At 43.4% G+C, this 27,211-nt stretch overlaps 12 non-coding genes and 2 pseudogenes across 12 annotated transcripts; all 14 read left to right on the forward strand.

Annotated features, from left to right (window-relative positions):
• The first annotated feature begins 273 nt into the window (after positions 1–273).
• On the forward strand, positions 274–463 carry LOC141177806 (U2 spliceosomal RNA). Its single transcript, XR_012254354.1, has one exon. It is a non-coding gene; the product is annotated as a U2 spliceosomal RNA (small nuclear RNA).
• A 1,115-nt stretch (positions 464–1,578) lies between these two features.
• Positions 1,579–1,769, forward strand: LOC141176756 (U2 spliceosomal RNA). Its single transcript, XR_012253414.1, has one exon. It is a non-coding gene; the product is annotated as a U2 spliceosomal RNA (small nuclear RNA).
• Positions 1,770–7,942: 6,173 nt separating this feature from the next.
• Positions 7,943–8,131, forward strand: LOC141177993 (U2 spliceosomal RNA). The gene has a single exon (XR_012254470.1). It is a non-coding gene; the product is annotated as a U2 spliceosomal RNA (small nuclear RNA).
• Positions 8,132–9,246: 1,115 nt separating this feature from the next.
• Positions 9,247–9,437, forward strand: LOC141176757 (U2 spliceosomal RNA). Its single transcript, XR_012253415.1, has one exon. It is a non-coding gene; the product is annotated as a U2 spliceosomal RNA (small nuclear RNA).
• Positions 9,438–15,649: 6,212 nt separating this feature from the next.
• LOC141177971 (U2 spliceosomal RNA) lies at positions 15,650–15,878 on the forward strand (annotated as a pseudogene).
• Positions 15,879–16,993: 1,115 nt separating this feature from the next.
• Positions 16,994–17,184, forward strand: LOC141176758 (U2 spliceosomal RNA). Its single transcript, XR_012253416.1, has one exon. It is a non-coding gene; the product is annotated as a U2 spliceosomal RNA (small nuclear RNA).
• Positions 17,185–18,299: 1,115 nt separating this feature from the next.
• Positions 18,300–18,490, forward strand: LOC141177508 (U2 spliceosomal RNA). The gene has a single exon (XR_012254096.1). It is a non-coding gene; the product is annotated as a U2 spliceosomal RNA (small nuclear RNA).
• Positions 18,491–19,605: 1,115 nt separating this feature from the next.
• On the forward strand, positions 19,606–19,697 carry LOC141178152 (U2 spliceosomal RNA; annotated as a pseudogene).
• A 794-nt stretch (positions 19,698–20,491) lies between these two features.
• Positions 20,492–20,674, forward strand: LOC141177834 (U2 spliceosomal RNA). Its single transcript, XR_012254372.1, has one exon. It is a non-coding gene; the product is annotated as a U2 spliceosomal RNA (small nuclear RNA).
• Positions 20,675–21,789: 1,115 nt separating this feature from the next.
• On the forward strand, positions 21,790–21,980 carry LOC141176759 (U2 spliceosomal RNA). Its single transcript, XR_012253417.1, has one exon. It is a non-coding gene; the product is annotated as a U2 spliceosomal RNA (small nuclear RNA).
• A 1,115-nt stretch (positions 21,981–23,095) lies between these two features.
• On the forward strand, positions 23,096–23,286 carry LOC141176761 (U2 spliceosomal RNA). The gene has a single exon (XR_012253419.1). It is a non-coding gene; the product is annotated as a U2 spliceosomal RNA (small nuclear RNA).
• Positions 23,287–24,401: 1,115 nt separating this feature from the next.
• Positions 24,402–24,592, forward strand: LOC141176763 (U2 spliceosomal RNA). Its single transcript, XR_012253420.1, has one exon. It is a non-coding gene; the product is annotated as a U2 spliceosomal RNA (small nuclear RNA).
• A 1,115-nt stretch (positions 24,593–25,707) lies between these two features.
• LOC141177524 (U2 spliceosomal RNA) lies at positions 25,708–25,898 on the forward strand. The gene has a single exon (XR_012254110.1). It is a non-coding gene; the product is annotated as a U2 spliceosomal RNA (small nuclear RNA).
• Positions 25,899–27,007: 1,109 nt separating this feature from the next.
• LOC141177563 (U2 spliceosomal RNA) lies at positions 27,008–27,198 on the forward strand. The gene has a single exon (XR_012254147.1). It is a non-coding gene; the product is annotated as a U2 spliceosomal RNA (small nuclear RNA).
• The last annotated feature ends 13 nt before the right edge of the window (positions 27,199–27,211 follow it).

Genomic DNA, 27,211 nt, shown 5'->3' on the forward strand with positions numbered 1-27,211 from the left:
ATGTCCGACCCCTCAACAGTATTGTATATGTTGGTGTATGATTAACTGTTTTAAAGACGCCCTTTGGAAGGCACGCAATATTTTACTTTTTAAACGTGATGCTATTTCTGTGAAGGATTGTCTTAAAATTGCTTTTAGCCAGATGTATATTTATTACTTAAGGGATGTCAAATGTATTGGGAGAAGGGATGCCAATCGTATATGGGGTTTTTATGGGTGGAATTCTGTGTTTTAATAATGTACTGTTTGTGTTGTTGTTTTTGATTGTAAACCATCTTTTACGCACTTAATAAAATATGTTGAAACCTGATCTGTTCTTATCAGTTTAATATCTGATACGTCCCCTATCTGGGGACCATATATTAAATGGATTTTTAGAACAGGGAGATGGAAAAAGAGCTTGCTCTGTCCACTCCACGCATTGACCTGGTATTGCAGTATCTCCAGGACCGGTGCACCCCTTCTTTAATGCAGTTTCTAAAATCAGAAAGAATTGAATTCAATGTTTTTTGTTCATTTTGCTTGTTTGTCGGATTTTGGGATGGACTCTTTGGCTTTGCTTTTCTTCTCCTCATTGGATTTTTCATGTTCAAAGTTGCAGAAGCCAGATTACAAGCTCATTTTGGTTCAACTTCAGCAACTGTGCATTGCATTGCCATGTAATGTGATGCAATGCTATCTTTCTAGCTCTCCCTTTTTACTTCCTTTTGGATAAACAGACATATTAGGCAAGCATTTTGGAGCTTTCACCTAAATAACTACAGGTGGTGAGATAAGCTGCACAATATAATTGACCTTTCAGTATATTGTTGCACACACACCATCTATTTAGCAAATGCCCTTGTTATCAACAGCAGCCTTTTAAACTCACCTGAGCTAACAGGTATGTGCGCTGGTTACTCTGCTGCGCTTAAAATTTCTTTTTTGGTTTGCTACAATGCCTTTTCTGAAACGTTGTCTCCTTCTGCTGGAACACTGACTTCTTTCATTTAATGCCTGCAGACTATAAAAGATAACCCAACCCAAAAAGTTTGGTTGATTAGTCTGTGGCATTCTGTTAAACTGTTGCTTATGGCGGTCTCTGTGAGCTTCTCAGCGACATTCAGCCAGCCAGGTATCCTGCCTGCAGTAGATGGAATGTGGCAATGGAACGCTGGCTGCGCGTGTCATAATAGGCTCTGAGCCTTTATATACCTGTGCACAGCAGCAGCCACCTTCAGTCTGCTGCTGGACAGCCAGCAGCAGCAGCAGCAGGAGAGGTATGTAATCAGGAGCCCTCCTGCTAAGGGTAGACAGCTGCTCGTTCCACCCCACCCCCCGCCTTAATTGGTTCTCCTCCCTTCCAACGGTGTTGAGGCGGGTGGGAACAGCAGGGGGTGAAGGTGCTGTGTTTAAAGAGGTGGAGTTATGCAGATCTAAAACGCGTGGATTGCAGCAGCAGCAAGCCGAAAAGTGCAGGCATGTAAGGGATCTAGAGGTTGACAACATGTCTTCTTAACGGGAGTCCAGGAGCTCATCTCCACAAATGGACTTTTCAGGATCCTTGGGTGGCTCCGTAGTTTGAAACCAATTCTGGTTATCGCTTCTCGGCCTTTTGGCTAAGATCAAGTGTAGTATCTGTTCTTATCAGTTTAATATCTGATACGTCCCCTATCTGGGGACCATATATTAAATGGATTTTTAGAACAGGGAGATGGAAAAAGAGCTTGCTCTGTCCACTCCACGCATTGACCTGGTATTGCAGTATCTCCAGGACCGGTGCACCCCTTCTTTAATGCAGTTTCTAAAATCAGAAAGAATTGAATTCAATGTTTTTTGTTCATTTTGCTTGTTTGTCGGATTTTGGGATGGACTCTTTGGCTTTGCTTTTCTTCTCCTCATTGGATTTTTCATGTTCAAAGTTGCAGAAGCCAGATTACAAGCTCATTTTGGTTCAACTTCAGCAACTGTGCATTGCATTGCCATGTAATGTGATGCAATGCTATCTTTCTAGCTCTCCCTTTTTACTTCCTTTTGGATAAACAGACATATTAGGCAAGCATTTTGGAGCTTTCACCTAAATAACTACAGGTGGTGAGATAAGCTGCACAATATAATTGACCTTTCAGTATATTGTTGCACACACACCATCTATTTAGCAAATGCCCTTGTTATCAACAGCAGCCTTTTAAACTCACCTGAGCTAACAGGTATGTGCGCTGGTTACTCTGCTGCGCTTAAAATTTCTTTTTTGGTTTGCTACAATGCCTTTTCTGAAACGTTGTCTCCTTCTGCTGGAACACTGACTTCTTTCATTTAATGCCTGCAGACTATAAAAGAGAACCCAACCCAAAAAGTTTGGTTGATTAGTCTGTGGCATTCTGTTAAACTGTTGCTTATGGCGGTCTCTGTGAGCTTCTCAGCGACATTCAGCCAGCCAGGTATCCTGCCTGCAGTAGATGGAATGTGGCAATGGAACGCTGGCTGCGCGTGTCATAATAGGCTCTGAGCCTTTATATACCTGTGCACAGCAGCAGCCACCTTCAGTCTGCTGCTGGACAGCCAGCAGCAGCAGCAGCAGGAGAGGTATGTAATCAGGAGCCCTCCTGCTAAGGGTAGACAGCTGCTCGTTCCACCCCACCCCCCGCCTTAATTGGTTCTCCTCCCTTCCAACGGTGTTGAGGCGGGTGGGAACAGCAGGGGGTGAAGGTGCTGTGTTTAAAGAGGTGGAGTTATGCAGATCTAAAACGCGTGGATTGCAGCAGCAGCAAGCCGAAAAGTGCAGGCATGTAAGGGATCTAGAGGTTGACAACATGTCTTCTTAACGGGAGTCCAGGAGCTCATCTCCACAAATGGACTTTTCAGGATCCTTGGGTGGCTCCGTAGTTTGAAACCAATTCTGGTTATCGCTTCTCGGCCTTTTGGCACGATCTATCAGGTTTACCTGTGTGGTCTTGCCTGTGAGGTGCTCTTGGTACCCTTTCTCTCGGCCTGGGGGGATCGTTCCTCTTCGGAGGGACTTAACCCCCCTGCTGCTATTGGGAGGAAGGATTAGTCCGGGAGCAACGGGAAGGGATCCCATGAAGGCTTGCGCCTTTCAGAGAGAAGAGTCGGTACGTTCCTGAGTGAAGGATGCCGGCAACGCTCACATATTCATCGGGTGATGCCCGGATGCGGAACACCGTGAGGATTGAAGTTGGAGCAGGATCGAGGACGGAGAAGAACTTGGACTACATCTGCCATAGGATTCTGCTTGGAGTTCTGGAGTTTCGGCGGGAAGACATATTCTGCTTCCAGGACAATGAGTACAAGGGGACTTACACCATCACCTTCAAGAGCCAGGGATGCTGTCACCAACTCGTACAAAAGGTAAATGAGAAAAACTACTTAGATGAATTGGATGGACTAACCTTTTGTCTCTTGTATGCCTAAGACGAGATCCCTATCGTGGTGCATTTCCCGAACCCCTTTGTGGAGGCTGCAGACATCTCGACCTACCTTATCCGTTATTGTGATGATCTGAGATACCTGGGCACTGTGAAGAACGCGGTAGGCTTCTGGTGCGGCAAGAGGAGGTACATGGCCCGTCTAAAGAGGGACCCAAGCGGAGTGGGAGGAATGCTACACCCTCCCTCAACATTTGTGATCGGTAAGAGCAGAGGCTACTTATTTTACCCTGGAATGCCGGTATGTTGCAGGAACTGTGGACAAATGGGTCATACCCAAACGTCCTGCACGGGCAGGAAAGTAGACCGCTGCAATAATTGCAGCTGTTACGGACATTTAATGAAGGACTGTCCCGCTGGGAGGAAATGCAATCTTTGTGGTGAGGCGGGGCACATGTTCCGAGGATGCCCCAACAGGACCAGGACCAGGACTTACGCAGAAGCTGCATCTTCTGCAGCTGAGCCGATGCGCCCGCCGGTCTTCACTGGCGGGCCGGCGTTGGAGGGCGGTTCGAAGGGCGAGAAGGCTGGGATGGAGCAGGGAGCCGGAGGCCCCTCTGGGGCGGCCCCTGCATCGAAGTCCCTTAACGATGGGCGGACCTCGCATGGACCGGAGCGGAGGGGTCCTCCTTCTGGGAGGGTATCCTCCGTGTCGATGGTTCCCGATACCGATCCTGTTGGGCTGGAGGGTGGTGCCCCTGTGCGGTTGGCTACAGGGGACCACGCAGCGATGGCCTCAGGATCTTCCAGGGCAATTAGCCAGCCAGATGAGGGGGCTTTGCTTCTAGGTGGCGAACATCAGGGAATCTGTGTTGGTGATCTTATCCTGATGGACCAGTCTCTCCCCCTGGAGGAGGTGGAGGAAGAGGAGGACTGCACCAGTGACCTAGTGGAGTCTGCCCCGAAAAAGAGACGGAATGTCGAAGCCCCAGCGTCTCCTGGAATGTGGCTGGGAACCGTGACCTACGAGGGGGCAACCGCCGGCTCACAGAATATCGAGTCATTTGGGTCCTCTAGCCCGGATGTCCTGGAGCAATTTGGCATACAGGGCTTTGAGTCAGGTGTCCTCATGGAAGATCCACCACCCTGACCTATGAATGCCCACATTAAGACTTGTCTCACTGAATGTGAGGTCATTAAAGAGCCCAGTTCGTAGGGCTGCTCTATTTAAGTACTTAGAAACCATTGACTTTGACATATGTTTATTACAGGAATGCGGGATACAACATGCACTAAATTATAATGACATCAAGACAGATTGGAGACTGGGGCCCTCCATCTGGTCTGGCTCCAATGACAACAAGTCAGCGGGGGTGGGCTTCCTCTGTCGTGGGAGAAATATTGCTATAAATACTGTCACAGAAATAGTACCAGGCAGAGTGGTTTTAGTGCATTTTAAATTTAATGGTTTTACCCTACGTGTAATGAATGTTTATGCTTCCCCTGATAAGCAAGAGAGAATTAATTTATTCGGGATATTGCCATTGTACTGTACTGGGTCATCTCCCCTGATCGTAGGGGGTGATTTTAATTGTCTTTGTGCTAGTGAACAACGAGCGGGGGGTGACCCTTTACGCAAATTGGATAAGTCATGTCATCTATTGAAAGATTTTATAACTGATTTTAAATTAAGCGATGCGTGGAGGTCACTCCTGCCGACGGACCCTGGTTACACGTGGTCCGGAAGAGGGGTGTCCTCCAGGATCGATTTTATTTTCCTATCAGATGATTTTAACCCTGTAAAATGTGTTTTAACATCAAATATATTTTCTGACCATAAGGGCTTGGAGGTGCACCTAGAATACCGGGATGAACAGAGGGTCAACAGGGGCCTCTGGCGTCTAAGTACTTACCTGCTGGAGGACCCTCTGATTCGACAAGACTTTTGTAAAGCCTATCAAGCCTGGCGGCGACAAAAACCTTCTGATGCCCCTATGGTAACCTGGTGGGAAAATTTGAAAAAAAAAGTCAGAATGTTTTTTATAAAAGCAGGGAGACGTAAAGCTAGAGAGAAAAAAAGATGTTTTAGTGATCTTAACACCAAACTACAAACACTTTTTAAATTCAAAGAGCTAGGGGTGGAGGTGGGAGATGATATTGCTGGCCTAAAAACTGAAATTCAGAACTGCATAGACACAAAGGGGAAAGAGATTATTTTTAACTCTAGAGTGCAGCACTTGGAGGAGGGGGAGAAGTGCTCTCGCTTCTTCTTCAAAAAAGTCATGGATAAAAGAGAAGTGATCACAAATCTAGAGGGTGAAACATCTATGCAGGGAATGTTGAATGCTACTTTTAACTTTTATAAGCATCTTTTTAGTAAAAAGTGTATAGATGAGTCCTTTTTATCTGATGCTCTTAATGATCTCGATTTTAAGTTAAATTTTACAGACCAGGAGTTTTTAGAACGCGATATTGTTTTAGAGGAATTATTTTATGTTTTTAAAAGTTTCTCTAAGGGCAAAGCACCTGGGTGTGATGGACTACCTGTAGAATTTTACCTTACTTTTTGGGACATTTTAAAAGAGGACCTTTTTATGCTTTTTAAAGAAGTTTTTATTTGTGAACAGTTGCCATTTTCGTGGAGGAGAGGAGTGGTGTCTTTGATATATAAAAAAGGTGATCGCAGTGCTCTAGCGAATTGGAGACCCATAACTCTCCTAAACGTCGATTACAAGGTACTTGCTAAGGTGGTTGCAAACCGGCTCAGGAATGTCATTGCCAAACTAATCCAGCCTGAGCAGGTTTGTAGTGTACCAGGCAGAAGTATTTCAGAGGTTTTAAACGTATTAAGGGATGTAATTTGGTATTCCAGAGACCGGGGTCAAAATGTAGCTCTTTTAGCCCTAGATTTTGAAAAAGCTTTCGATAGAGTCTCTCATAGATTTCTTTTTAGAGTTTTAAAAAGAATGGGTATCCCTAATATGCTTTTAAATTGTATTAAGATTTTATATAAAAATTGTTTTAGTCAAATTTCTCTTAATGGCTTTTTAACAGATGGAGTTCCCCTTGAGTCCGGAGTGAAGCAGGGATGCCCCTTGTCGCCCATCCTGTTCATCTGCGCCACGGAGCCCCTGCTGAGCGCAATAAGGAAAGACAAAGTGATTAGAGGGGTTCCTATTCCTGGCGGAGGTGGCAGTGATGTGAGAGTCTTTGGCTACATGGATGACGTGACGGTTGTGTGCGTGGACCCTGCTTCCCTCCGGAGGGCGGTGTTGCGCATTGAATTTTTTTCCCAGGCATCCGGGTTTAAACTTAATTTAAATAAATCTGAATGTCTGACTTTGGGATCCTGGGACACCGCCCAACTCCCGCAGCTCACTATAAAACGAGACAATGTAAAAATTCTTGGAGTTGTTTTTAACGAGGAGAATGTGGGAACTCAAAGCTGGGAGAATGTCATAGAAAAAATGTCAAAGAAAATATCATTTTGGGGTTTGAGGTCCCTAACAATGCAGGGGAAAATTTTAATTATAAAATCAGTGTTGTTACCCCTCATACTGTATATAGCTATGGTGTACCCCCCCTCTGATGTTTTAATTAAAAAAATGACTAGGATGATCTTTATGTTTTTATGGAACTCCAAAATGGAAAAATTAAGGCGAGAAATAATGAGGAAGAATAAAATGAACGGCGGAAGGGATGTCCCCGACTTACATATTTATTTGTATTTAAATTATTTCTGCTTTTGTTTCAAACATTTTAATGGTAATAGTGCGCTAAGTTATTTTTTAAAATATACCTGTGGGATGATTTTTAAAAGATGGTTTAAGTTGTCGTTGAATTCCCCTGTTTTACTATGCCCCCCCAAACACCAAGCAATCTTAGAAAAGACTGTTCGATTTTATAGCCTTGGTGATTTTAAAATGGACATTTTTAAAGACCGCAAGAAGCTTTTATCTTTTCTGAGGAGGAATGAAGATGTGACCCCCATAGTAAATTTCTCAGAAGAGAGGTCGAAGCAAGTTTGGAAGAATGTCTTCGGAAAATTTTTAGCAAATGGACATAAGGACATCGCATGGATGGTGGTCCACCAGTGCCTCCCCACCAGAGAGTTTCAACACAGGAGAGGCCTGGTGGCCAGAGCCAAATGCCCCAGAGACTCATGTGTTTATGACGAAACCACCTTGCACCTTATGTGGAATTGCCCGTTTGCACAGGAACTTTGGCACAAAGTTGGGATTCTTTTAAAATGGACTTGCGGTTTAAGAGATTTTAACCATGAATATGTTTTATATGGCCTTTTTAAATGTCCGACCCCTCAACAGTATTGTATATGTTGGTGCATGATTAACTGTTTTAAAGACGCCCTTTGGAAGGCACGCAATATTTTACTTTTTAAACGTGATGCTATTTCTGTGAAGGATTGTCTTAAAATTGCTTTTAGTCAGATGTATATTTATTACTTGAGGGATGTCAAATGTATTGGGAGGAGGGATGCTAATCGTATATGGGGTTTTTATGGGTGGAATTCTGTGTTTAATTAATGTATTTGTGTTGCTGTTTTTTGATTGTAAACCATCTTTTACGCACATAATAAAATATGTTGAAACCTGATCTGTTCTTATCAGTTTAATATCTGATACGTCCCCTATCTGGGACCATATATTAAATGGATTTTTAGAACAGGGAGATGGAAAAAGAGCTTGCTCTGTCCACTCCACGCATTGACCTGGTATTGCAGTATCTCCAGGACCGGTGCACCCCTTCTTTAATGCAGTTTCTAAAATCAGAAAGAATTGAATTCAATGTTTTTTGTTCATTTTGCTTGTTTGTCGGATTTTGGGATGGACTCTTTGGCTTTGCTTTTCTTCTCCTCATTGGATTTTTCATGTTCAAAGTTGCAGAAGCCAGATTACAAGCTCATTTTGGTTCAACTTCAGCAACTGTGCATTGCATTGCCATGTAATGTGATGCAATGCTATCTTTCTAGCTCTCCCTTTTTACTTCCTTTTGGATAAACAGACATATTAGGCAAGCATTTTGGAGCTTTCACCTAAATAACTACAGGTGGTGAGATAAGCTGCACAATATAATTGACCTTTCAGTATATTGTTGCACACACACCATCTATTTAGCAAATGCCCTTGTTATCAACAGCAGCCTTTTAAACTCACCTGAGCTAACAGGTATGTGCGCTGGTTACTCTGCTGCGCTTAAAATTTCTTTTTTGGTTTGCTACAATGCCTTTTCTGAAACGTTGTCTCCTTCTGCTGGAACACTGACTTCTTTCATTTAATGCCTGCAGACTATAAAAGAGAACCCAACCCAAAAAGTTTGGTTGATTAGTCTGTGGCATTCTGTTAAACTGTTGCTTATGGCGGTCTCTGTGAGCTTCTCAGCGACATTCAGCCAGCCAGGTATCCTGCCTGCAGTAGATGGAATGTGGCAATGGAACGCTGGCTGCGCGTGTCATAATAGGCTCTGAGCCTTTATATACCTGTGCACAGCAGCAGCCACCTTCAGTCTGCTGCTGGACAGCCAGCAGCAGCAGCAGCAGGAGAGGTATGTAATCAGGAGCCCTCCTGCTAAGGGTAGACAGCTGCTCGTTCCACCCCACCCCCCGCCTTAATTGGTTCTCCTCCCTTCCAACGGTGTTGAGGCGGGTGGGAACAGCAGGGGGTGAAGGTGCTGTGTTTAAAGAGGTGGAGTTATGCAGATCTAAAATGCGTGGATTGCAGCAGCAGCAAGCTGAAAAGTGCAGGCATGTAAGGGATCTAGAGGTTGACAACATGTCTTCTTAACGGGAGTCTAGGAGCTCATCTCCACAAATGGACTTTTCAGGATCCTTGGGTGGCTCCGTAGTTTGAAACCAATTCTGGTTATCGCTTCTCGGCCTTTTGGCTAAGATCAAGTGTAGTATCTGTTCTTATCAGTTTAATATCTGATACGTCCCCTATCTGGGGACCATATATTAAATGGATTTTTAGAACAGGGAGATGGAAAAAGAGCTTGCTCTGTCCACTCCACGCATTGACCTGGTATTGCAGTATCTCCAGGACCGGTGCACCCCTTCTTTAATGCAGTTTCTAAAATCAGAAAGAATTGAATTCAATGTTTTTTGTTCATTTTGCTTGTTTGTCGGATTTTGGGATGGACTCTTTGGCTTTCCTTTTCTTCTCCTCATTGGATTTTTCATGTTCAAAGTTGCAGAAGCCAGATTACAAGCTCATTTTGGTTCAACTTCAGCAACTGTGCATTGCATTGCCATGTAATGTGATGCAATGCTATCTTTCTAGCTCTCCCTTTTTACTTCCTTTTGGATAAACAGACATATTAGGCAAGCATTTTGGAGCTTTCACCTAAATAACTACAGGTGGTGAGATAAGCTGCACAATATAATTGACCTTTCAGTATATTGTTGCACACACACCATCTATTTAGCAAATGCCCTTGTTATCAACAGCAGCCTTTTAAACTCACCTGAGCTAACAGGTATGTGCGCTGGTTACTCTGCTGCGCTTAAAATTTCTTTTTTGGTTTGCTACAATGCCTTTTCTGAAACGTTGTCTCCTTCTGCTGGAACACTGACTTCTTTCATTTAATGCCTGCAGACTATAAAAGAGAACCCAACCCAAAAAGTTTGGTTGATTAGTCTGTGGCATTCTGTTAAACTGTTGCTTATGGCGGTCTCTGTGAGCTTCTCAGCGACATTCAGCCAGCCAGGTATCCTGCCTGCAGTAGATGGAATGTGGCAATGGAACGCTGGCTGCGCGTGTCATAATAGGCTCTGAGCCTTTATATACCTGTGCACAGCAGCAGCCACCTTCAGTCTGCTGCTGGACAGCCAGCAGCAGCAGCAGGAGAGGTATGTAATCAGGAGCCCTCCTGCTAAGGGTAGACAGCTGCTCGTTCCACCCCACCCCCCGCCTTAATTGGTTCTCCTCCCTTCCAACGGTGTTGAGGCGGGTGGGAACAGCAGGGGGTGAAGGTGCTGTGTTTAAAGAGGTGGAGTTATGCAGATCTAAAACGCGTGGATTGCAGCAGCAGCAAGCCGAAAAGTGCAGGCATGTAAGGGATCTAGAGGTTGACAACATGTCTTCTTAACGGGAGTCCAGGAGCTCATCTCCACAAATGGACTTTTCAGGATCCTTGGGTGGCTCCGTAGTTTGAAACCAATTCTGGTTATCGCTTCTCGGCCTTTTGGCACGATCCTTGTGATTGGTGTCAGGAGGCAGGTTCGTGATCACTGGAATTCTTTCTCGGCCTTTTCCGATTGGAACTGCTGCTATTGGGAAGGAAGGAAGGTGTTTCTCGTACCTTTCGGCGTGGAAGGAATTCTGGATCGTGGAGGAGGATTTCTTCAGGACTGGAGTTCTGGACGCTGCTGAACAGAAGGGATCGAGTCTGGTGCTGTTATTTTTGGACGTCATCGGGCTTTCTTTTGAATTTTCTCTGTGTGGAAATGGAGATGAATTTGGATCAGGACGATGCCTACATGAAGGACACCATCCGGTTTGTGGTGAGTGTGGAATTTAGGCAAGTTAAAAACTTGGACTTTTTGTACAGGAAAGTCTTTACTCCTATCTTGCATATCAGCAAGGATGAGTACTTTTGTGTTCAGTCATTTTCTAACAGAGGAGTACACGATGTGACTTTGAGAGGTGCTGGTGTATGTGAGAGGGTTTTTTCCAATTTTAGATATGCTGCAGCCTGTGAGCATAGTGAGGTATTGGAAGGAATTTCAGCCACGCCTCGCTTTCAATTTGATCAAAGGATGCTAACAATACATATGTATAACCCTTTCATATCTGATGAGCAAGTGACTTCATACTTAAGAAGGTTTTGCTCCGTATTAATTATGAAAAAACGTTGTACGACTGGTTTTGGGGCCTGGAACGGCAAGAGACTGTATCAGGTCGTTTTTAAAAAGGACCCGTCAGTGGAGGGGGGTGTCTTAAGACCCCCACCAGTTGTGTTCATAAATAGAGATAGAGGCTTTTTGTTTTTTTCTAATATGCCACCATATTGTAAACGATGTCGGAAATATGGCCATATGGATGAAAATTGCGCCCCTTGTGAAGTATGTTCTGGCCCGGTTCATCAGGCGAGAGAGTGCCCAATGCAAGCCAGGCAAACATCTGAGGCTGATGCTGAAGATAAACAAGGGGATGGTGGGCAGATGGAGGATGGAGGATCAGAAAGTTCTTCTAATGTGGCGCAGGAAGTAGAGGTTCTGGCACCTCTAAGTAATAGAGAAAAAAGAGAAGAGAGGAAGAAAGCTGAAGAAAAGAAGAAAGAAGAAAGGAAGAAGGAAGAAAAGAAGAAGGAAGTAAAGAAGAAGGAAGAAAAGAAGAAGGAAGACAAGAAGAAGGAAGACAAGAAGAAAGAAGATAAAAAGAAAGAAGGAGAGAGGAAAGAAGATGGAAGAGAGGAAGGAACATTGGAAGAGGAAAAGGAGGGGCAACAAGGTATTGTGGATACAGTTGCTGCTCTGGCGGTATTATCAGAGATGTCGTCAGGGATTCCTTGTGCCCAGGAAAATATGGACTTAAGTTCAAAATCTTTGAAAAGGAGTACATGGGAAGAAGAGCAACAGGAGATCATGGAGGACTTGGGTGGGAAAAAATCTCGTGGTGACGCGTCTTCTTTGTTTGGGGATGTATCTCCCTCAAGTTCTTCTGATCAAGAATCCTTAATTGTGGATGTGAAATCACCTTTGGTAGATGAGGGCGGAGGGATTAGCCCTGGGCCTATTACTAGAAGATGATTACTGTTGTATCCCTGAATGTTCAGGGGTTGAACAATTTATACAAACGCACTGCATTATATGATTTTTTGAATAATGAGAAATGCGATTTTATTTTTTTACAAGAATGTAATTTAGAAAGGAAAATGAGCTATGAATATTTACGTGGAATATGGAAGGGTAACATGGTTTTTTCTGGTGGGAATGAATTGAAAAGTGATGGGGTGGGTTTTTTGTGCTCTAGTGAGTGGGAGGTGGTGAAGTATGAGGAAATTTACCCTGGTCGTATTCTATGTGTAGAAGTAATGAGGGAGGGTAAAAGGGTGCGTTGTTTTAATATTTATGCTCATACTGAGAAAAATCAAAGATTACATTTATTCGAGATTTTACAGCTTTTTTTATCAGGTGCGGATCCGATTTTAATTGGTGGGGATTTTAACTGCCAGTTAAATAATGTACGGGATGGGTCGGTAACCTGCCTTAAGAACATAATTTCTGCCTTCAGTTTAAAGGATGCATGGGCTATGGATGGTAGTAAAAAAGAATTTGAAGTTACGTGGTCAAACAGAGGTTTTACGTCTAGGATTGATCACTTTTTTATGTCTGATTCTTTTAAATGTTCCTCTTTTAAGACAAGTATTAATCCTTTTTCGGATCATAAGTTATTGGGATGCACTTTAGCAATAGACCCTTGCGGTAAGAAAAAACCTTCGCATTGGAAACTGAATGTTTCTTTATTACAGGGGGAGAATTTTAAAGAAGACTTTAAGGTTTTTTATAATGAATTAAAACTTAACAAAAAGGGTTTTAAGTGTATTTTAGACTGGTGGGATTTTATGAAGGGTAAGATCAGAACCTTCTTTGTTAAATTGGGAAAGAGGAAAGCGTATGAGAAAAGGCAGTTTTATGATGCGTTAAATGCTAATTTGCAGTGTTATTATTATTTTCAAAACAATGGAGTTAATATGGACAGCAGTATTAGTGAGGTAAAGGAGAAAATTCAGAATGCACTAAAAGAGAAGGGAAAAGAAATCATCTTCAACTCTAGGGTAAAGGTCCTGGATGAGGATGAGAAATGCACTAAGTTTTTCTTTAAAAAAATATGTGGAAAAAAGGATTTTATTGAGGTCTTAGAGGGTGAGGTGAGCCCAGAAGGGAAAGCATTGCAGGCCAAAATATTTTATGATGATCTGTTTTCTCGAAAAAAGATTGATGAATCATTGAAAAACCATTTTTTAGAGGTTCTGGATAAAGCTCTTAGTGAGGAAGAAAAATTACTTTTATCTAGGGAGTTTACTAAGGAGGAGATATTTAATACTATTTGCACTTTACAAAATCAGAAGACACCAGGTGTGGATGGCCTCCCTGTGGAGTTTTACAGGGTTGTGTGGGATATTATAGGGGAAGATTTTTATGAGTTGTTTTCAGAAGTGGAGTCCTCTTTTAATATTCCCAAGTCATGGGCAGAAGGCCTTATTGTTTTATTATATAAAAAAGGAGGAAAAGAACTGATTAAAAATTGGAGGCCTATTACGCTGCTAGATACAGACTATAAAGTATATGCAAAACTATTGGCCAATAGATTAAAGAGTGTGATAGGGTCGGTTATTGAGGTGGATCAGTCTTGTGCAGTCCCGAATCGTAAGATTACCGACACGCTAATCTTACTGAGAGATATAATATGGGATGTGGCTGATAGGAAGCAGGACTTGGCCCTTGTTTCCCTTGATTTTGAAAAGGCATATGATAGGGTTGCTCATGAGTTTTTATTTGCCGTTTTAAAAAAAATAGGATGTCCTGGTGTTTTTATTGAACGTATTAAATGTCTGTATAAGTTATGTTTTAGTAAGATTTCTATTAATGGTTTTTTATCGGAAAATATTAATATTAATTGTGGGGTTAAGCAGGGGTGCCCCCTGTCGCCTATACTTTTCATTTGTGCAATAGAACCCCTTTTAACTGCTTTTAGGAAAGATAAAGTTATTAATGGCTTTTTTATTCCTGGCAGTAGGAATGACCAAGTGAAGGTTTTAGCTTATATGGATGATGTGTCAGTTTTAGTGCGGGACATTAAGAGTCTTCATAGAGTTTTAAGGACAGTTGTGTGGTTTGGTGGAGCATCTGGTTTTAAAATAAATTTAGAAAAATCAGGTGTTTTATCTATGGGTAAATTTCTTTTAAATTCGGATTGCATGCTGATGAGAGTAATGGAAATTAAAGTTTTAGGGGTATTTTTTACAGAGACATGTGGGAATGTGAGGAATTGGGAGTCCCTGCTTGAAAGGGTAAGGAAAAAGATTGATTTTTGGAACTTGAGAAGTTTAACAATGGAAGGCAAAATCTTGATAATAAAGCAGGTCTTACTTCCGATAATTTTATACATTTCAACTGTTTTTATACCTCCTATTAATGTAATGAAAAAGATAATTAAGTTATGTTTTAATTTCCTATGGAAGTCAAAAATGGAAAGGGTAAAAAGGGAAGAGTTGTACAAAATTAAAGGGAAAGGAGGGAAAGGCTTCCCAGACATCAGAACCTTCATTTATGCCAAGTATTTAGCTAATTGCATATGCACTTTATTAGGACCAGTTTCTAGGCTGAAAACCTTTTTAACATACAATTTGTTTTTTTTTATTAGGAAATACAAATGGTTACAAATGCATTTGGATCGGCCATATAAGTTTATGCCATCTGGGAATTATATTATTTTAGAAAGAATTCTGAGGGATTTTAAATTAATGAATATAGATCTTAAAATACTTGGAAATCATAAGAACATTTTAAAAGTCTTAGAAAGCAGGGTGATAGCTAGTCCGGTAGAGCGATTTTCCGATAATGTTGTAGATAAAATTTGGATTAATGCAAATTTTAAGTGTTTGACTAATGAACACAAGGACTTAATATGGTGTAGTATTAAAGACTGTCTGCCAACTCGAGATTTCCAATATAGAAGAGGATTGGTACGGTTTGAAAAATGCCCAAGACGTAAATGTGCTGCTAGCGAAACAGCTATGCACATTTTTTGGAACTGTTGTTATGCGCAATTAGTATGGAGAAAGATTAGAAATTTAGTTAAAGCTCTAAGTGGTGTTAATTTTCTAGATTTTAATAGGATTTTTTACGGGTTGGGTGTCAAGGATGAAGTGTTCAAGGTTGTATGGATAATTTTATCTTGTGTGAAAATGGCGCTTTGGAAAACTCGGAATATTTTGATTTTTAAACATAAGGAAGTATCGGTACAAGAATGTATTAAGTTATGCCTAAGTTATATGTTTTTATATTTCTGGAGAGATAAGGTGTTGTTTGGTGATAAAAAAGCTAATGAAATTTGGAAGCAAAAAGATTGGAATGTACTTACCTTGTGATGTTCTTGTTGCACCATATGTACCCCCCTGTAAAAAATGGAAATTCTAAAGTTAAAACGAAAATAAACTGGAATATGGAAAATAATATAAGCTGTAAATTTACAACAACAAAAAAAGGGAAAAAAAAAAAAAGATCCAGTTTGCTATCTACAATGAGGAAACTTTTAAGTTTGAAACCATTTTAACATGATGACTTGTGATGGTGGACTTAAAGATCTGAGTAGAAAAAAAAAAAAAAAAAAAAAAAAATCTGTTCTTATCAGTTTAATATCTGATACGTCCCCTATCTGGGGACCATATATTAAATGGATTTTTAGAACAGGGAGATGGAAAAAGAGCTTGCTCTGTCCACTCCACGCATTGACCTGGTATTGCTGTATCTCCAGGACCGGTGCACCCCTTCTTTAATGCAGTTTCTAAAATCAGAAAGAATTGAATTCAATGTTTTTTGTTCATTTTGCTTGTTTGTCGGATTTTGGGATGGACTCTTTGGCTTTGCTTTTCTTCTCCTCATTGGATTTTTCATGTTCAAAGTTGCAGAAGCCAGATTACAAGCTCATTTTGGTTCAACTTCAGCAACTGTGCATTGCATTGCCATGTAATGTGATGCAATGCTATCTTTCTAGCTCTCCCTTTTTACTTCCTTTTGGATAAACAGACATATTAGGCAAGCATTTTGGAGCTTTCACCTAAATAACTACAGGTGGTGAGATAAGCTGCACAATATAATTGACCTTTCAGTATATTGTTGCACACACACCATCTATTTAGCAAATGCCCTTGTTATCAACAGCAGCCTTTTAAACTCACCTGAGCTAACAGGTATGTGCGCTGGTTACTCTGCTGCGCTTAAAATTTCTTTTTTGGTTTGCTACAATGCCTTTTCTGAAACGTTGTCTCCTTCTGCTGGAACACTGACTTCTTTCATTTAATGCCTGCAGACTATAAAAGAGAACCCAACCCAAAAAGTTTGGTTGATTAGTCTGTGGCATTCTGTTAAACTGTTGCTTATGGCGGTCTCTGTGAGCTTCTCAGCGACATTCAGCCAGCCAGGTATCCTGCCTGCAGTAGATGGAATGTGGCAATGGAACGCTGGCTGCGCGTGTCATAATAGGCTCTGAGCCTTTATATACCTGTGCACAGCAGCAGCCACCTTCAGTCTGCTGCTGGACAGCCAGCAGCAGCAGCAGCAGGAGAGGTATGTAATCAGGAGCCCTCCTGCTAAGGGTAGACAGCTGCTCGTTCCACCCCACCCCCCGCCTTAATTGGTTCTCCTCCCTTCCAACGGTGTTGAGGCGGGTGGGAACAGCAGGGGGTGAAGGTGCTGTGTTTAAAGAGGTGGAGTTATGCAGATCTAAAACGCGTGGATTGCAGCAGCAGCAAGCCGAAAAGTGCAGGCATGTAAGGGATCTAGAGGTTGACAACATGTCTTCTTAACGGGAGTCCAGGAGCTCATCTCCACAAATGGACTTTTCAGGATCCTTGGGTGGCTCCGTAGTTTGAAACCAATTCTGGTTATCGCTTCTCGGCCTTTTGGCTAAGATCAAGTGTAGTATCTGTTCTTATCAGTTTAATATCTGATACGTCCCCTATCTGGGGACCATATATTAAATGGATTTTTAGAACAGGGAGATGGAAAAAGAGCTTGCTCTGTCCACTCCACGCATTGACCTGGTATTGCAGTATCTCCAGGACCGGTGCACCCCTTCTTTAATGCAGTTTCTAAAATCAGAAAGAATTGAATTCAATGTTTTTTGTTCATTTTGCTTGTTTGTCGGATTTTGGGATGGACTCTTTGGCTTTGCTTTTCTTCTCCTCATTGGATTTTTCATGTTCAAAGTTGCAGAAGCCAGATTACAAGCTCATTTTGGTTCAACTTCAGCAACTGTGCATTGCATTGCCATGTAATGTGATGCAATGCTATCTTTCTAGCTCTCCCTTTTTACTTCCTTTTGGATAAACAGACATATTAGGCAAGCATTTTGGAGCTTTCACCTAAATAACTACAGGTGGTGAGATAAGCTGCACAATATAATTGACCTTTCAGTATATTGTTGCACACACACCATCTATTTAGCAAATGCCCTTGTTATCAACAGCAGCCTTTTAAACTCACCTGAGCTAACAGGTATGTGCGCTGGTTACTCTGCTGCGCTTAAAATTTCTTTTTTGGTTTGCTACAATGCCTTTTCTGAAACGTTGTCTCCTTCTGCTGGAACACTGACTTCTTTCATTTAATGCCTGCAGACTACAAAAGAGAACCCAACCCAAAAAGTTTGGTTGATTAGTCTGTGGCATTCTGTTAAACTGTTGCTTATGGCGGTCTCTGTGAGCTTCTCAGCGACATTCAGCCAGCCAGGTATCCTGCCTGCAGTAGATGGAATGTGGCAATGGAACGCTGGCTGCGCGTGTCATAATAGGCTCTGAGCCTTTATATACCTGTGCACAGCAGCAGCCACCTTCAGTCTGCTGCTGGACAGCCAGCAGCAGCAGCAGCAGGAGAGGTATGTAATCAGGAGCCCTCCTGCTAAGGGTAGACAGCTGCTCGTTCCACCCCACCCCCCGCCTTAATTGGTTCTCCTCCCTTCCAACGGTGTTGAGGCGGGTGGGAACAGCAGGGGGTGAAGGTGCTGTGTTTAAAGAGGTGGAGTTATGCAGATCTAAAACGCGTGGATTGCAGCAGCAGCAAGCCGAAAAGTGCAGGCATGTAAGGGATCTAGAGGTTGACAACATGTCTTCTTAACGGGAGTCCAGGAGCTCATCTCCACAAATGGACTTTTCAGGATCCTTGGGTGGCTCCGTAGTTTGAAACCAATTCTGGTTATCGCTTCTCGGCCTTTTGGCTAAGATCAAGTGTAGTATCTGTTCTTATCAGTTTAATATCTGATACGTCCCCTATCTGGGGACCATATATTCAATGGATTTTTAGAACAGGGAGATGGAAAAAGAGCTTGCTCTGTCCACTCCACGCATTGACCTGGTATTGCAGTATCTCCAGGACCGGTGCACCCCTTCTTTAATGCAGTTTCTAAAATCAGAAAGAATTGAATTCAATGTTTTTTGTTCATTTTGCTTGTTTGTCGGATTTTGGGATGGACTCTTTGGCTTTGCTTTTCTTCTCCTCATTGGATTTTTCATGTTCAAAGTTGCAGAAGCCAGATTACAAGCTCATTTTGGTTCAACTTCAGCAACTGTGCATTGCATTGCCATGTAATGTGATGCAATGCTATCTTTCTAGCTCTCCCTTTTTACTTCCTTTTGGATAAACAGACATATTAGGCAAGCATTTTGGAGCTTTCACCTAAATAACTACAGGTGGTGAGATAAGCTGCACAATATAATTGACCTTTCAGTATATTGTTGCACACACACCATCTATTTAGCAAATGCCCTTGTTATCAACAGCAGCCTTTTAAACTCACCTGAGCTAACAGGTATGTGCGCTGGTTACTCTGCTGCGCTTAAAATTTCTTTTTTGGTTTGCTACAATGCCTTTTCTGAAACGTTGTCTCCTTCTGCTGGAACACTGACTTCTTTCATTTAATGCCTGCAGACTACAAAAGAGAACCCAACCCAAAAAGTTTGGTTGATTAGTCTGTGGCATTCTGTTAAACTGTTGCTTATGGCGGTCTCTGTGAGCTTCTCAGCGACATTCAGCCAGCCAGGTATCCTGCCTGCAGTAGATGGAATGTGGCAATGGAACGCTGGCTGCGCGTGTCATAATAGGCTCTGAGCCTTTATATACCTGTGCACAGCAGCAGCCACCTTCAGTCTGCTGCTGGACAGCCAGCAGCAGCAGCAGCAGGAGAGGTATGTAATCAGGAGCCCTCCTGCTAAAGGTAGACAGCTGCTCGTTCCACCCCACCCCCCGCCTTAATTGGTTCTCCTCCCTTCCAACGGTGTTGAGGCGGGTGGGAACAGCAGGGGGTGAAGGTGCTGTGTTTAAAGAGGTGGAGTTATGCAGATCTAAAACGCGTGGATTGCTGCAGCAGCAAGCCGAAAAGTGCAGGCATGTAAGGGATCTAGAGGTTGACAACATGTCTTCTTAACGGGAGTCCAGGAGCTCATCTCCACAAATGGACTTTTCAGGATCCTTGGGTGGCTCCGTAGTTTGAAACCAATTCTGGTTATCGCTTCTCGGCCTTTTGGCTAAGATCAAGTGTAGTATCTTTCGAAAAGGCGGTTTTGGATGTTGGCCGCCCTAGTAGATTGATACATTATGCACACTGGGGTTTAGGCGCTTGTTAGTACGCCAGGTGGCTAATATAGTCATCTGGTGGAAAGCATGGCCCCCCAGGATCGACGCCATTGGGCCGGGGAAGATCGAAAGCCCGAAGTGTGAAGTGCCCCAGGAGTGGTGACCCTGGGGTGCCTTAACTCACTGGGATTGGGAACCCCACTTGAGTTTATGGCACATTTGCACAAGCACTTCAAATTTTCTTTCTTCGCACACACCCTTATTCCGGGCCTTCTGGCCTTAGGATGGGGAATTTTTCAATTCCCGGTCGAAGGTCCGGGCAGTATTATACTGTGAAACCTTCACTATTTATTTAATTTCTTTGTCACTGTGTGTCCACTTATTCACGTGTGTCACGTCCTACTAGGATTTTGTCGGGATGCGGTTCCCTTACGGGTTCCTCTCTTGGCAGGTCTAGTGGGGGAGTGTGTGGCCATCAGGTTCCGCTCCCCCCTGAACCCCCCTGGCTCTCCTCTTTCGGGAGGAGAGCGTTGTTGGCTCCCCTCTTCCGGGAGGGGAGCACAGTCTTTGGCTCCCAGTGCCTTGCTCGGGTGAGAACTCGGGCAGGTGCTGGGGGTAAGATTGGGTCGCCTCTGGCTTCGGCTGGAGGTGGCTTTTTGTCCCTGTTCCTCGCTGTGGCCTTTTGGCTCGGAGGGACGGGGAATGGTTTGGGGGACCCTTCTCCTTTTGGAGAGGGTTTCAAGAAGACCAGCATCCTAGTGCACTTTTTTTGTGGCACTTGTCACTTTTTTAAGCGCACTCGGGTTTTGTACACGAATTCGGGCTTTCGATAAAAAAAAAAAAAAAATCTGTTCTTATCAGTTTAATATCTGATACGTCCCCTATCTGGGGACCATATATTAAATGGATTTTTAGAACAGGGAGATGGAAAAAGAGCTTGCTCTGTCCACTCCACGCATTGACCTGGTATTGCAGTATCTCCAGGACCAGTGCACCCCTTCTTTAATGCAGTTTCTAAAATCAGAAAGAATTGAATTCAATGTTTTTTGTTCATTTTGCTTGTTTGTCGGATTTTGGGATGGACTCTTTGGCTTTGCTTTTCTTCTCCTCATTGGATTTTTCATGTTCAAAGTTGCAGAAGCCAGATTACAAGCTCATTTTGGTTCAACTTCAGCAACTGTGCATTGCATTGCCATGTAATGTGATGCAATGCTATCTTTCTAGCTCTCCCTTTTTACTTCCTTTTGGATAAACAGACATATTAGGCAAGCATTTTGGAGCTTTCACCTAAATAACTACAGGTGGTGAGATAAGCTGCACAATATAATTGACCTTTCAGTATATTGTTGCACACACACCATCTATTTAGCAAATGCCCTTGTTATCAACAGCAGCCTTTTAAACTCACCTGAGCTAACAGGTATGTGCGCTGGTTACTCTGCTGCGCTTAAAATTTCTTTTTTGGTTTGCTACAATGCCTTTTCTGAAACGTTGTCTCCTTCTGCTGGAACACTGACTTCTTTCATTTAATGCCTGCAGACTATAAAAGAGAACCCAACCCAAAAAGTTTGGTTGATTAGTCTGTGGCATTCTGTTAAACTGTTGCTTATGGCGGTCTCTGTGAGCTTCTCAGCGACATTCAGCCAGCCAGGTATCCTGCCTGCAGTAGATGGAATGTGGCAATGGAACGCTGGCTGCGCGTGTCATAATAGGCTCTGAGCCTTTATATACCTGTGCACAGCAGCAGCCACCTTCAGTCTGCTGCTGGACAGCCAGCAGCAGCAGCAGCAGGAGAGGTATGTAATCAGGAGCCCTCCTGCTAAGGGTAGACAGCTGCTCGTTCCACCCCACCCCCCGCCTTAATTGGTTCTCCTCCCTTCCAACGGTGTTGAGGCGGGTGGGAACAGCAGGGGGTGAAGGTGCTGTGTTTAAAGAGGTGGAGTTATGCAGATCTAAAACGCGTGGATTGCAGCAGCAGCAAGCCGAAAAGTGCAGGCATGTAAGGGATCTAGAGGTTGACAACATGTCTTCTTAACGGGAGTCCAGGAGCTCATCTCCACAAATGGACTTTTCAGGATCCTTGGGTGGCTCCGTAGTTTGAAACCAATTCTGGTTATCGCTTCTCGGCCTTTTGGCTAAGATCAAGTGTAGTATCTGTTCTTATCAGTTTAATATCTGATACGTCCCCTATCTGGGGACCATATATTAAATGGATTTTTAGAACAGGGAGATGGAAAAAGAGCTTGCTCTGTCCACTCCACGCATTGACCTGGTATTGCAGTATCTCCAGGACCGGTGCACCCCTTCTTTAATGCAGTTTCTAAAATCAGAAAGAATTGAATTCAATGTTTTTTGTTCATTTTGCTTGTTTGTCGGATTTTGGGATGGACTCTTTGGCTTTGCTTTTCTTCTCCTCATTGGATTTTTCATGTTCAAAGTTGCAGAAGCCAGATTACAAGCTCATTTTGGTTCAACTTCAGCAACTGTGCATTGCATTGCCATGTAATGTGATGCAATGCTATCTTTCTAGCTCTCCCTTTTTACTTCCTTTTGGATAAACAGACATATTAGGCAAGCATTTTGGAGCTTTCACCTAAATAACTACAGGTGGTGAGATAAGCTGCACAATATAATTGACCTTTCAGTATATTGTTGCACACACACCATCTATTTAGCAAATGCCCTTGTTATCAACAGCAGCCTTTTAAACTCACCTGAGCTAACAGGTATGTGCGCTGGTTACTCTGCTGCGCTTAAAATTTCTTTTTTGGTTTGCTACAATGCCTTTTCTGAAACGTTGTCTCCTTCTGCTGGAACACTGACTTCTTTCATTTAATGCCTGCAGACTATAAAAGAGAACCCAACCCAAAAAGTTTGGTTGATTAGTCTGTGGCATTCTGTTAAACTGTTGCTTATGGCGGTCTCTGTGAGCTTCTCAGCGACATTCAGCCAGCCAGGTATCCTGCCTGCAGTAGATGGAATGTGGCAATGGAACGCTGGCTGCGCGTGTCATAATAGGCTCTGAGCCTTTATATACCTGTGCACAGCAGCAGCCACCTTCAGTCTGCTGCTGGACAGCCAGCAGCAGCAGCAGCAGGAGAGGTATGTAATCAGGAGCCCTCCTGCTAAGGGTAGACAGCTGCTCGTTCCACCCCACCCCCCGCCTTAATTGGTTCTCCTCCCTTCCAACGGTGTTGAGGCGGGTGGGAACAGCAGGGGGTGAAGGTGCTGTGTTTAAAGAGGTGGAGTTATGCAGATCTAAAACGCGTGGATTGCAGCAGCAGCAAGCCGAAAAGTGCAGGCATGTAAGGGATCTAGAGGTTGACAACATGTCTTCTTAACGGGAGTCCAGGAGCTCATCTCCACAAATGGACTTTTCAGGATCCTTGGGTGGCTCCGTAGTTTGAAACCAATTCTGGTTATCGCTTCTCGGCCTTTTGGCTAAGATCAAGTGTAGTATCTGTTCTTATCAGTTTAATATCTGATACGTCCCCTATCTGGGGACCATATATTAAATGGATTTTTAGAACAGGGAGATGGAAAAAGAGCTTGCTCTGTCCACTCCACGCATTGACCTGGTATTGCAGTATCTCCAGGACCGGTGCACCCCTTCTTTAATGCAGTTTCTAAAATCAGAAAGAATTGAATTCAATGTTTTTTGTTCATTTTGCTTGTTTGTCGGATTTTGGGATGGACTCTTTGGCTTTGCTTTTCTTCTCCTCATTGGATTTTTCATGTTCAAAGTTGCAGAAGCCAGATTACAAGCTCATTTTGGTTCAACTTCAGCAACTGTGCATTGCATTGCCATGTAATGTGATGCAATGCTATCTTTCTAGCTCTCCCTTTTTACTTCCTTTTGGATAAACAGACATATTAGGCAAGCATTTTGGAGCTTTCACCTAAATAACTACAGGTGGTGAGATAAGCTGCACAATATAATTGACCTTTCAGTATATTGTTGCACACACACCATCTATTTAGCAAATGCCCTTGTTATCAACAGCAGCCTTTTAAACTCACCTGAGCTAACAGGTATGTGCGCTGGTTACTCTGCTGCGCTTAAAATTTCTTTTTTGGTTTGCTACAATGCCTTTTCTGAAACGTTGTCTCCTTCTGCTGGAACACTGACTTCTTTCATTTAATGCCTGCAGACTATAAAAGAGAACCCAACCCAAAAAGTTTGGTTGATTAGTCTGTGGCATTCTGTTAAACTGTTGCTTATGGCGGTCTCTGTGAGCTTCTCAGCGACATTCAGCCAGCCAGGTATCCTGCCTGCAGTAGATGGAATGTGGCAATGGAACGCTGGCTGCGCGTGTCATAATAGGCTCTGAGCCTTTATATACCTGTGCACAGCAGCAGCCACCTTCAGTCTGCTGCTGGACAGCCAGCAGCAGCAGCAGCAGGAGAGGTATGTAATCAGGAGCCCTCCTGCTAAGGGTAGACAGCTGCTCGTTCCACCCCACCCCCCGCCTTAATTGGTTCTCCTCCCTTCCAACGGTGTTGAGGCGGGTGGGAACAGCAGGGAGTGAAGGTGCTGTGTTTAAAGAGGTGGAGTTATGCAGATCTAAAACGCGTGGATTGCAGCAGCAGCAAGCCGAAAAGTGCAGGCATGTAAGGGATCTAGAGGTTGACAACATGTCTTCTTAACGGGAGTCCAGGAGCTCATCTCCACAAATGGACTTTTCAGGATCCTTGGGTGGCTCCGTAGTTTGAAACCAATTCTGGTTATCGCTTCTCGGCCTTTTGGCTAAGATCAAGTGTAGTATCTGTTCTTATCAGTTTAATATCTGATACGTCCCCTATCTGGGGACCATATATTAAATGGATTTTTAGAACAGGGAGATGGAAAAAGAGCTTGCTCTGTCCACTCCACGCATTGACCTGGTATTGCAGTATCTCCAGGACCGGTGCACCCCTTCTTTAATGCAGTTTCTAAAATCAGAAAGAATTGAATTCAATGTTTTTTGTTCATTTTGCTTGTTTGTCGGATTTTGGGATGGACTCTTTGGCTTTGCTTTTCTTCTCCTCATTGGATTTTTCATGTTCAAAGTTGCAGAAGCCAGATTACAAGCTCATTTTGGTTCAACTTCAGCAACTGTGCATTGCATTGCCATGTAATGTGATGCAATGCTATCTTTCTAGCTCTCCCTTTTTACTTCCTTTTGGATAAACAGACATATTAGGCAAGCATTTTGGAGCTTTCACCTAAATAACTACAGGTGGTGAGATAAGCTGCACAATATAATTGACCTTTCAGTATATTGTTGCACACACACCATCTATTTAGCAAATGCCCTTGTTATCAACAGCAGCCTTTTAAACTCACCTGAGCTAACAGGTATGTGCGCTGGTTACTCTGCTGCGCTTAAAATTTCTTTTTTGGTTTGCTACAATGCCTTTTCTGAAACGTTGTCTCCTTCTGCTGGAACACTGACTTCTTTCATTTAATGCCTGCAGACTATAAAAGAGAACCCAACCCAAAAAGTTTGGTTGATTAGTCTGTGGCATTCTGTTAAACTGTTGCTTATGGCGGTCTCTGTGAGCTTCTCAGCGACATTCAGCCAGCCAGGTATCCTGCCTGCAGTAGATGGAATGTGGCAATGGAACGCTGGCTGCGCGTGTCATAATAGGCTCTGAGCCTTTATATACCTGTGCACAGCAGCAGCCACCTTCAGTCTGCTGCTGGACAGCCAGCAGCAGCAGCAGCAGGAGAGGTATGTAATCAGGAGCCCTCCTGCTAAGGGTAGACAGCTGCTTGTTCCACCCCACCCCCCGCCTTAATTGGTTCTCCTCCCTTCCAACGGTGTTGAGGCGGGTGGGAACAGCAGGGGGTGAAGGTGCTGTGTTTAAAGAGGTGGAGTTATGCAGATCTAAAACGCGTGGATTGCAGCAGCAGCAAGCCGAAAAGTGCAGGCATGTAAGGGATCTAGAGGTTGACAACATGTCTTCTTAACGGGAGTCCAGGAGCTCATCTCCACAAATGGACTTTTCAGGATCCTTGGGTGGCTCCGTAGTTTGAAACCAATTCTGGTTATCGCTTCTCGGCCTTTTGGCTAAGATCAAGTGTAGTATCTGTTCTTATCAGTTTAATATCTGATACGTCCCCTATCTGGGGACCATATATTAAATGGATTTTTAGAACAGGGAGATGGAAAAACAGCTTGCTCTGTCCACTCCACGCATTGACCTGGTATTGCAGTATCTCCAGGACCGGTGCACCCCTTCTTTAATGCAGTTTCTAAAATCAGAAAGAATTGAATTCAATGTTTTTTGTTCATTTTGCTTGTTTGTCGGATTTTGGGATGGACTCTTTGGCTTTGCTTTTCTTCTCCTCATTGGATTTTTCATGTTCAAAGTTGCAGAAGCCAGATTACAAGCTCATTTTGGTTCAACTTCAGCAACTGTGCATTGCATTGCCATGTAATGTGATGCAATGCTATCTTTCTAGCTCTCCCTTTTTACTTCCTTTTGGATAAACAGACATATTAGGCAAGCATTTTGGAGCTTTCACCTAAATAACTACAGGTGGTGAGATAAGCTGCACAATATAATTGCCCTTTCAGTATATTGTTGCACACACACCATCTATTTAGCAAATGCCCTTGTTATCAACAGCAGCCTTTTAAACTCACCTGAGCTAACAGGTATGTGCGATGGTTACTCTGCTGCGCTTAAAATTTCTTTTTTGGTTTGCTACAATGCCTTTTCTGAAACGTTGTCTCCATCTGCTGGAACACTGACTTCTTTCATTTAATGCCTGCAGACTATAAAAGAGAACCCAACCCAAAAAGTTTGGTTGATTAGTCTGTGGCATTCTGTTAAACTGTTGCTTATGGCGGTCTCTGTGAGCTTCTCAGCGACATTCAGCCAGCCAGGTATCCTGCCTGCAGTAGATGGAATGTGGCAATGGAACGCTGGCTGCGCGTGTCATAATAGGCTCTGAGCCTTTATATACCTGTGCACAGCAGCAGCCACCTTCAGTCTGCTGCTGGACAGCCAGCAGCAGCAGGAGAGGTATGTAATCAGGAGCCCTCCTGCTAAGGGTAGACAGCTGCTCGTTCCACCCCACCCCCCGCCTTAATTGGTTCTCCTCCCTTCCAACGGTGTTGAGGCGGGTGGGAACAGCAGGGGGTGAAGGTGCTGTGTTTAAAGAGGTGGAGTTATGCAGATCTAAAACGCGTGGATTGCAGCAGCAGCAAGCCGAAAAGTGCAGGCATGTAAGGGATCTAGAGGTTGACAACATGTCTTCTTAACGGGAGTCCAGGAGCTCATCTCCACAAATGGACTTTTCAGGATCCTTGGGTGGCTCCGTAGTTTGAAACCAATTCTGGTTATCGCTTCTCGGCCTTTTGGCTAAGATCAAGTGTAGTATCTGTTCTTATCAGTTTAATATCTGATACGTCCCCTATCTGGGGACCATATATTAAATGGATTTTTAGAACAGAGAGATGGAAAAAGAGCTTGCTCTGTCCACTCCACGCATTGACCTGGTATTGCAGTATCTCCAGGACCGGTGCACCCCTTCTTTAATGCAGTT

Source organism: Phyllobates terribilis, unplaced genomic scaffold (genome assembly GCF_046119375.1).
Source record: "Phyllobates terribilis strain yellow unplaced genomic scaffold, ASM4611937v1 Scaffold_27__1_contigs__length_16484149, whole genome shotgun sequence".
Lineage (NCBI taxonomy): Eukaryota > Metazoa > Chordata > Amphibia > Anura > Dendrobatidae > Phyllobates > Phyllobates terribilis.